The sequence below is a fragment of the Polypterus senegalus genome, chromosome 4 (assembly GCF_016835505.1).
Source record: "Polypterus senegalus isolate Bchr_013 chromosome 4, ASM1683550v1, whole genome shotgun sequence".
Classification (NCBI taxonomy): Eukaryota; Metazoa; Chordata; class Cladistia; order Polypteriformes; family Polypteridae; genus Polypterus; species Polypterus senegalus.
In genome coordinates, this window is record NC_053157.1 from 235342684 (window position 1) to 235352470 (window position 9787).

Consider the following 9787-nt stretch of genomic DNA (forward strand, 5'->3'; position numbering starts at 1 on the left):
TACCCAACCCGCTATATCCTAACATAGGGTCACAGGGGGGTCTGCTGGAGCCAATTCCAGCCAGCATAGGGCGCAAGACAGGAACAAATCCCGGGCAGGGTGCCAGCCCACTACAAGACACACACACCAAGCACAATTTAGGACCGCCAATACACCTAACCTGCATGTCTCTGGGAGGAAACCCCCGCAGACACGGGGAGAACATGTAAACTCCAAACAGGGAGGACCCGGGTCTCCTTACTACGAGGCAGCAGCACTACCACTGCGCCACCGTGCCGCTGGTTTCAGAAGTCCTTCTTTCATGTACTTTGCAAATATTTACATATAAGAAAATGGAAGGAACCTGTAGTCAGTAAATGCAACTCCTTGAGCTACGAGAAGCGTCAAAGTGCTTTAGGAAGGTCTGTCTGCAGGTAGGAACAGGGACTTTGGAGGACATTGTGGAGTCCTGGAGGAAGTGGACAAATTGCAGCTAGAGAAGTTGAGACAACAAGTGACGTCCAATGTCTTCTGGGGCAGGGGGGGCGGCGTTCTCCTCCATTTGTTGTGGAGAAATATTCAGTAAAAAATGGCAGAAGGGCAATCAGAATTTAGACTTTATTGCACAGCATAGGAAATGATTGAAGAGCACATGAAGCCGTCTCAGTTCATGAAGTGAGCCCGGTGGTTTGGGCGCGGCTCATTCTTGTTTACTTCTAATCGCAAAACATCCCCGTTTCGTACATATTTCTCACCATTCACTTTACATGTTATCTTCGTAATAATGACCTCGTGCTGTACCTGTTTTCATAACAATTACCTCGCCTTGTAAACTCCTCTTCCCTAATAATCATCATGTCACAAGCCGTCTACTAAAGCAGATGGCCTGCTAGTAGTTTGGGACCGAACAGGACTGAGGGAGTAACAAGAGAGGCTCAAGAGAGGCAGATGTTCAAAACAGAAGGTAATTTATTTATACCACGATGGAATAAAAAAAATAATAAATTAAAGTTGTTGAAAGAAAAAAGAACAAAAAAAAATGAACAAAAATGTATAAATAATCCAGTGATAAGACACAATCAAATTATAAAGAAAAAAAAAACAAAAAATAGAAATTTGGGAAACACCAAGGCTCTTACCCTAATATAATCAATTCTCGTTCATGAAAAGTCCAGGGCAGCCTTAAAATAATACCAAAAGCTAGACTCTGTTTCAGTCCAGGTCACCAGTACAACTCCTCCAAAACAAATCTCAGGCGTCGTTTCTTTTTGGTCCTCAGGAGCTTAACCCACTCCTTTACAGCAACCAACAGCTCAGCCACTAGGCACCTCTTAGGCTGGCGTCCCTCGCACTACCTACTTTTTCTCCACTTCTTGTCGCCACAACAGTATTTAAAGCCTTTTCCATTGCCAGGATCAGCTTACCTAATCATAGGAAGGAACCATTTAAGTCCTGACGGGGGAAATCGTACACTGCTAGTACAAATCAAAAACAGCCAACAACAACATCTACATAATAAAACAATAAACAACAAAACATTGCATTTATACCCAACCTCGAGATTACTAATAAACAAACTTGAACATTATGATACACGCACACTACTAACGCAACTTGGACTCCCCCTATAGCTGTCGTTTGATCTTCCCAGGCACCTGTGACTGCATTTAGTGTCTGTGCCCTTGTTAAACGGAAAAAAAAAACGATCGATTACGCGCAACACTCGCAATAGAACCAAATGGTAAAACATCTAGAAAATAAACTAAACAACCGGAGGGTAAGCCCAAAAATCCTAAATGAAAAAGAAAAAAAAAATCTTTCCCCCGTGGTAAACTTGTTGATATATTGTTCACACTTAAAACTTTGATAGTCCTGCCCCATATCCATTTAATCCACCAGGTATCAGCATTACGGTGAGGCTATAGCGTCACACATCAATCTTTCATAACAATCATTAGGACTCGAAGGTCATACTTGCCGCCCGGAATGGAACTGACTATCACCTGATGATGTTTTACATTTTTTACATTTTCACAATCCTAATCTGGATCTAATAAAAAAAAAAATTGGAGGCCTTTTAATCGATCAGTCCTCATTGTTAAGTTAGAACCAGGGTGACCCACATATGAGAAGCTAAACTGTTTAATTAATAATTGCTTGTTGTACCAGCATCCTGTTAGGCATCTATGCTGGTAAGCTCCACATGCAACTTCACTAATAAGAGCTAAGCTGCTGGAGCTGGAAGCAGGCAGCTGATTTGATAATCAGTTCTTAAACAATCTTCGCTAACACAATGCAGCTTGGTTTCAACTTGATCATCTAGAACAGGGGTCGGCAACCAGCGGCTCCAGAGCCGCATGCGGCTCTTTTTCACCTTTGCGCTCCGGTAGTGTGTCACGCGGGCCGGAGTCTTTCAGTGGCTGCGGCGCGCTCCTGAAGAATGGGAGGCACCGCCTTACCTGTCAGGCTGCTCGCCGCGGAGGATGACGTGTGTGCTGCCGCTGGCTGGCAGCCTATCAGAGAGGCCGCCAGACCGGTGCAGGCGTCATCGCGCGCCAGACTGCCGCTGCGCTGCCGAGCCTGCCATAAAGAGGAGGACTGGGCTGAAGGAAGGCGCGTGATTCGCTCTCAGGAGGTAAGTCACACTTTTTTTTCCCTCTTTTCTTTTCTCTTAACGCGCACACGTGCCAGTTCCCGGGACATAACAGCGTTTTAAAAACGTTACAGTAATGTGTGCATGCCCATCTGCCATGCATCTCGACACCCTACCCATCAAATGAAACTTCAAAGTCTCGTCTTTCCGATGATATAAACTATTTTGACACACAACAACCACAGCACTGACACTAAAGCCTTTTTTACAGAGAAGTACATACTTTTAAGAGTTGACTGTGCCTATCTTTGAAGACCCCCTGCAAGTCAAACATCAATATTTCCGAGCAGTATTGATCCCATTGTGTCCGTAAGGCTCCAGCGAATATAATCCAGTAAAAGCGATTTAGGTCCAAAGCATACGATATATTCTCAAAGGGACAAAACTCCAGAAAACGTTTCATAACTTGAGACCACCTACGTAATTTTTTCACTTATATTGCTCATATTAGACGTAATTTGTTTCTGTCGGCGATAACCATGCTACCGCATGAAACACGGAAGTGTTAGCTTCCGAAAGACACCTAAGTTGGCCAATTACGATGGGTCTGGGGTTGACTGGCACCTCGTATAGCCAACCAGTGTCACAGAAAGCTTTGAGAGTGACGTATAGCTCTGAACTCTGGTAGAATCTACCAGTTTGATTGGACACTGTGACTGACACTCAAAACTTACAGCCAATGAGCTGCCGAGCATTTTGATATGTAACTTGCCATACTAACTTGTAAACAAGTTGCAGAGTTGGTGCGTGGTTGTTTATTGTGATTTCGCCAAGTTTTTTCGCATTTTAAATATGAATAAAGTAGAAGTTTAAAGCGTAAATAAACGCTCGATTAAATAATAGATGCATGTACGCGTTGCATAATGGTTTTGCGGCTCCAAGTTTTTTTTTCTTTTCGAAAACGGGTCAAGTGGCTCTTTATGTCTTAAAGGTTGCAGACCCCTGATCTAGAATATTAATAAACCTTAAAATATAAAATTAAATGTAATTTAAAAAAAAAACAAAACTTTTTAAACTGTGTGCTAGCGTGCAAGTTTAAGGGCCTTGAGTGTTTTCAGAAACTTGTTTGGTCTTTAGACAGCCAGAAGGCCCAGCAGAGCTGCCATGTCCTGAAAATAAAAGCTTGTTTAGTCAGTTCCCTAAACAACACAACGTCCTTGGATCATAGAAATAAAGGCAAGTGAAAAGCAAGCAGGCCACATTAAAGACAAAAGCAGCGGCCTGTCAAATAATAGTGCCTGTCCAAACTACTAAGCAACTCCTCTTAATAGTCAATAGTTCTAAAACAAATAACAAGACATATACAGTCAAAGTAAAAAGTATGTGAACCCCTAGGAATGATCTCTGTTTATGTCTAATTCCCATATAAAACATGGCTGTATCTTCATGTCAGTCTCAATAATGAACAAACACAGTCTCCTATAACTAAAGATACACAGATTTTCAGATAATTTTTGACCATATTGAATAAATCATTCAAACTGTGAAACTGAAGGTTGGAAAAAGTAAGTGAACCCTAAGCTAATGACTTTTTACAAAGCTCATTGCAGTCCGAATTTAGCACACCAGGGGCCTCATGTATAACGCCGTGCGTAGAACTCGCACTATAACATGATGTAAGGACAAAAGCCGAAATGTACTTACGCACAAAAAAATCCAGATGCAGGAATCTGTGCGTACGCAAACTTCCATGTTCTTCCGCTACGTAAATCCCGGTCAGTGTGAAAAGTAACGCTCGTGCACACGCCTGATGTCTCGCCCAGACTCCTCCCAGAATTCCGCCTCTTTGAATATGCTAATCAATATAAATCGCCCTTAAGCTCAGCCTTCTGTAAAAAGACAATGGGAAAAGCACGGGGGAAAATATAAGAATTTCAGCGAATACCAAGTCGAGGCAAACGAAAAAAATACTATTTTTTAATTAAACCATGGTATAATCAACAAAATGAAGTTGATCGAGTGACATAGCGTGTTGGAGAAACTTGAAAGCTCACGTTCACAAAATCGCACAGTGCCGGAAATAAAAAAGAAGTCATATATCAAAGTCGCCGTGAAAAGAAGAGTTGTAGCCCACCGTCTGAGTGTCATATGAAAGATTATTAGGGTACAGAGAAAAAAGGCACACGGTGGGGAAAAAGCACGAAATGTCAACTTCAATCTCGACATTTCCACTTTAATCACGTAGTTTATTTTGTCATTAAAGTAGAACATCATAAACTTCATCTTAAAATCGTTTAATTAACCAGTTTCTCAAATCACATCGTAACTAAAGTAGCACGTTAAAAGCTTTGTTTTGTATTTGATCTTCAATGTGCTCTGTGCATGTGAATCACTACTTGCCTACGTTCTTTCTCTTCCTCCGACAGGACACAGAGTCCATGACATTTGTGATATTACAGCTCTCTGAATAATTAAAATACTGAAATTGTATATGTGATATCATTTTCATGATGATTGGAATGAAAGCATGTTATTAAGAACACGATGGCGCAGTGATTGACACAAGATGCAACTATGCCGTGCGCGACCTTTGATGAAATAATTTATTGTAGCAGTCCTGTCTCTTTCAAACGTACTAACCTCCGATTCCTGTTCTTACTTTTCTTTCTCCAAATACCCAATCGCCACACAATCAGCTCTGTAATAGACGTTAAGCCATCTGTAAGCTTACAACGACGATTATTCAAAACTTTTAAGGAACATTGAAATATCTTCATAGTACGTGTTTAATTATTATGTCCGTCTATCCTTCCAATGTCGTGCCAGCCTCAGCAAATATACAGCACGAGTCCTCACATGTTTAATTATTAACAATATAGATTATTTAAATGAAGTTAAAGTTTTATCTGTATAATATAATCAACATATTTTGCTGCATTTCACCTTAAAAATGATATCGTCATCATATGTAAATACGCGCTTTATAAAGTGGCTCAGGTTGTGCGATATTATAACTGTAGTGCAAGTTTACAGTGAGGTGATTGTACTTATAAGTCCTAACAGTTCTACAAGGAGCAATTGATGACTGATTGACTGTTTCTGAACAGCGAGGTCCATACAGGAAAGGCTTTGAAGCATTTTGCCGTGGATGAGCCAGCGTGCGCTTGATGCTGTATACCGATAATTCTCTTTCCGATCAGCTGCTGCTGTGATTCACACTCAGATACAGTGATATAAATACTCCGAGTGGTGCAGTGAGAGTAATTTGGAAAAAGATGATCCGCTGTGGCAACTCCTAACAGAAGAAGAAGAAGGAGAAGAAGACCACCACCACCACCCCGTTATATTGTTACAAGTTAATTCCAATCAGATGTGTTACACTAATAAATAATATGCGGTTAGTTTCAGTGTATTTATAAACAGGAATGTGGATCTAAGAAAGAAAGGATAACCACACAGGAACAGTAGCACTGCTTTGACGCTGGGTACCGCCAGTCTGCAGAACCGAGCGGAGAACTTGCGTACGACAAGGTATGAGGTATGAGCTTTTGACAAGAAGCATATCCACATGGGAGTCATGCCTCGCACATAACAGCTGTCTGAAGAGCTATGATGGAGAATTGTTCATCTACCTAAGGCTGGAAAGGGTTACAAAGTCATCTCAAAGATCTGAGATATTCATCAGTCTACTGTTAGGCAAGTTGTCTATAAATGGAGACAATCTGGTATTGTGGCTACTCTGCCTAGAAGTGGGTACCCTGCCAAGATGACCCCAAGAGCACAATGCCAAGTCAGCAATGAGGTACAGAAGAACCCTAGAGTGACAGCAAACGGACTTGAAGAAATCATTAGAACTGACTAACATCTCTGTTTAGGAGTCAACTATATGCAAAACATTCAAAAAGAAAGGAATCCATGGCAGGACACCAAGAAGGAAGCCACTGCTATCAAACAAGAACATTGCTGAACGCCTGAAGTTTGCCAAAGAGCACTTGAACACTCCACAACGGTACTGGGAAAATGTTTTGTGGAGTGATGAAACCAAAATGGAACTATTTGGAAGGAACAAGCAGAACTTCATTTGGTGTAAAAAGGGCACCGCGTATCAACATCAAAACATCATCCCTACAGTAAAGTATGGTGGAGGGAACATCATGACTTGGGCCTTCTTTGCTGCATCAGGGCTTAGACAGCTTGCCATCACTGAGGGGAAAATGCCCAAGTTTATCAACAAATTCTCCAGGATGATGTGAGAGTGTCTGTTAACTAAAGCGCAGAAGAGGCTGGGTGATGCAACAGGACAATGAGCCCAAACATCGCAGCAAATCCACAGCACAACGTCTCCAGGAGAACAAACTGAGCCTTTTGAAGTGGCCCAGTCAGGGCCCAGATCTCCATCATATTGAATGACTTGAAGAGAGAGAGAGAGCCACACGCAGAAGACAACCAAAGAATATGGAAGAGTTCAGGCAGATCTGCAGGGAAGAATGGGCTCGATGAGCAGGTCTGATCTGCAGTTACAGGAAGCGCCTGGTTGAGGTCATTGCTGCCAAAGGAGACTCAGCCAGTTATTCAATCCCAAGGTTCACTTACTTTTTCCACTACCACTGTGAATGTTGAATGAATTTGTAAAATGAAGACATGAAGGAGTAGATTTTTTTTGTGTGTCATTAGCTTAAGCTCATTGTGTATATCATCAGTAGCTGTGACTTAGATGAAGAGCAGATTACTTCTTATGAGCAATTCATGCAGTAAAGAAGATCATTCCAAGGGGTTCACATACTTTATATTTTGACTGTAGATAGATAGATAGATAGATGGATGGATAGATTGATAGATGGCACTATATGATAGATAGATAGATAGATAGATAGATAGATAGATACTTTATTAAATCCTTCATCTAAACCTCAGCACATTCTAAAATAATGTCCAGGAGAGATTGGGCAGCCAGTGGATCAAAGTCTCCAGGACTCTGACCGCGCCTGTCTTTGTCTTTGACTTTCTTTGTTACAACTGTCATAGTCTCAGTGTTGCTAACTCCTTCATTGTTAGTTGGACACAATTCAACAATTGTTATTAATGGATCACTATTGCCAGCCTCCATTCAAAACATTCAGGTCCGTGTTGACGTGACTCCATCACACAATTCCTGCAGATTTGCCACCTTCATGGTCATGCTGCGCTCTCACCACATCCCAAAGGCGTTCTGTTGTATTCAGATCTGGTGACTGGGAAGGCCGCCAAGGAACGCTCAACTCGTCGTCATGTTCATTAAGCCAGTTTGAGATTACTTTTTTCTTGGTGTCATGGTGCATTATCATGATGGAAGTAAGTCTTAGAAGATGGGTACATTGTGGCCATGAAGGGATTCACATGGTCAGCAACAATACTCAGGTAAGGTGTAACATTCAAGCAAAGATTGACTGGTATTAACGAGTGCAAAGAAAACTAGTGAGGAAATCTGTGAGTGTGTAACAGGACTAGGGGCGGGGCACAACATAGCCAATTAACAAGAACCAATCAGGAGCTGCACTGACGAGACTCTACTACTCAACTATGTGTCAAGTTCTATTGATAGTAAAAAAGCTAATCTAATTGGACAGAATCTGTGGAAATTTAAAATTAAATTACAAAAAGATGACAATACACAACGAAAAGAAAGGTGTGCAAGTCGGACATTTGGAAGGAGTCTCAGTCATCTGAAAGTATAATAAAAAAACAATTAAGTCATGACTGAGGTCAAAGGCCTAATGGACTGTTCACACTGACCACTGGCTTTGTTAAAGTGACGATTTTTATTATAAACTAGCCATCCACCCGTGGCTCTGCCTGCATAGTAGTGAAACAGTCCTTTTTGATATCACTACAATGGTTACCTGTGTCATTCAGGATTGACTTTAAAATACTGCTTATGGTTTATACAGCCTTAAATAATCAGCTCCATCTTATATATCAGAGTGTCTGACACCTTATATTCCAAATCGTAACCTCAGATCCTCAAATGAGTGTCTCCTTAGAATTCCAAGAGCAAAACTTAAAAGAAGTGGTGAGGCGGCCTTCTGCTGTTGTGCACCTAAAATCTGGAATAGCCTGCCGATAGGAATTCACCAGGCTGATACAGTAGAGCAGTTTAAAACACTGCTGACAACACATTACTTTAACATGGCCTTCTCATAACTTCACTTTAAATTAATCCTGATACTCTGTATGTTCAATTCATCATAATAACTATTCATGGAGGCTCTAAAATCCGTACTGACCCCTACTCTCTCTTCTGTTTCTTTTTCCAGTTTCTTTGTGGTGGCGGCCTGTGCCTCCTCCACCTACTCAAAGCATCATGATGCTCCAACATTGATGGACTGAAAGCCAGAAGTCTATGTGACCATCATCATCAAGCCCTTCTGTGAGAACCCTAAATCCAAAGAGGACTGTTTCATTTATGTTAGGTAGAATGGCCAGAGGGGACTGGACGGTCTCATGGTCTGGAATCTCTACAGATTTTATTTTTTTCTCCAGCCGTCTGGAGTTTTTGTTTTTTCTGTCCCCTGGCCATTGAACCTTACTCTTATTCGATGTTAATTAATGTTGATTTATTTTTTTTTCTTATTGTGTCTTTTATTTTTCTATTCTTTATTATGTAAAGCACTTTGAGCTACTTTTTGTATGAAAATGTGCTATATAAATAAATGTTGTTGTTTTAGTCGCCTGAAAACAAACGCGTGAACTAATTTCTCAGCATCATTCAATGATATAAGAGGTCTAACTTTTGCTATGTTTCTTAAGTGAAAAAATGCTGACCTATTGATCTGATTAATATGCGATTTAAAATGCAGGTCAGAGTCAACAGTTATCTCTAAAACGGTCAAATCCTCCTCTCCCCGATATTAATTAATTTGCCAACATTTCTTAAATTCTATTTGTGCTTTGTCAGTCTCAGGTATTAAGCGTTGTTTAATGGGAGAAAAAAAAAATTAAATGATTTTAACGCAAGCCTGCAACATAGCAAAATGTGAAAAAGGAGAAGGGGACAGAAGACTTTCTGAATCCACTACAGAACTTTGTTTCAGCTGCTCAGTCTTCATCCCTTACTGTTATGAAGTACAGGTAAGAGTTTCTGGATGAGGACACAAAGTTCTCCATCAGGTTCACTGTTATGAACTAAAGAGTTCCTAAGCTGCGACATCCCAATAATTACTCAAAATACCCACTAGA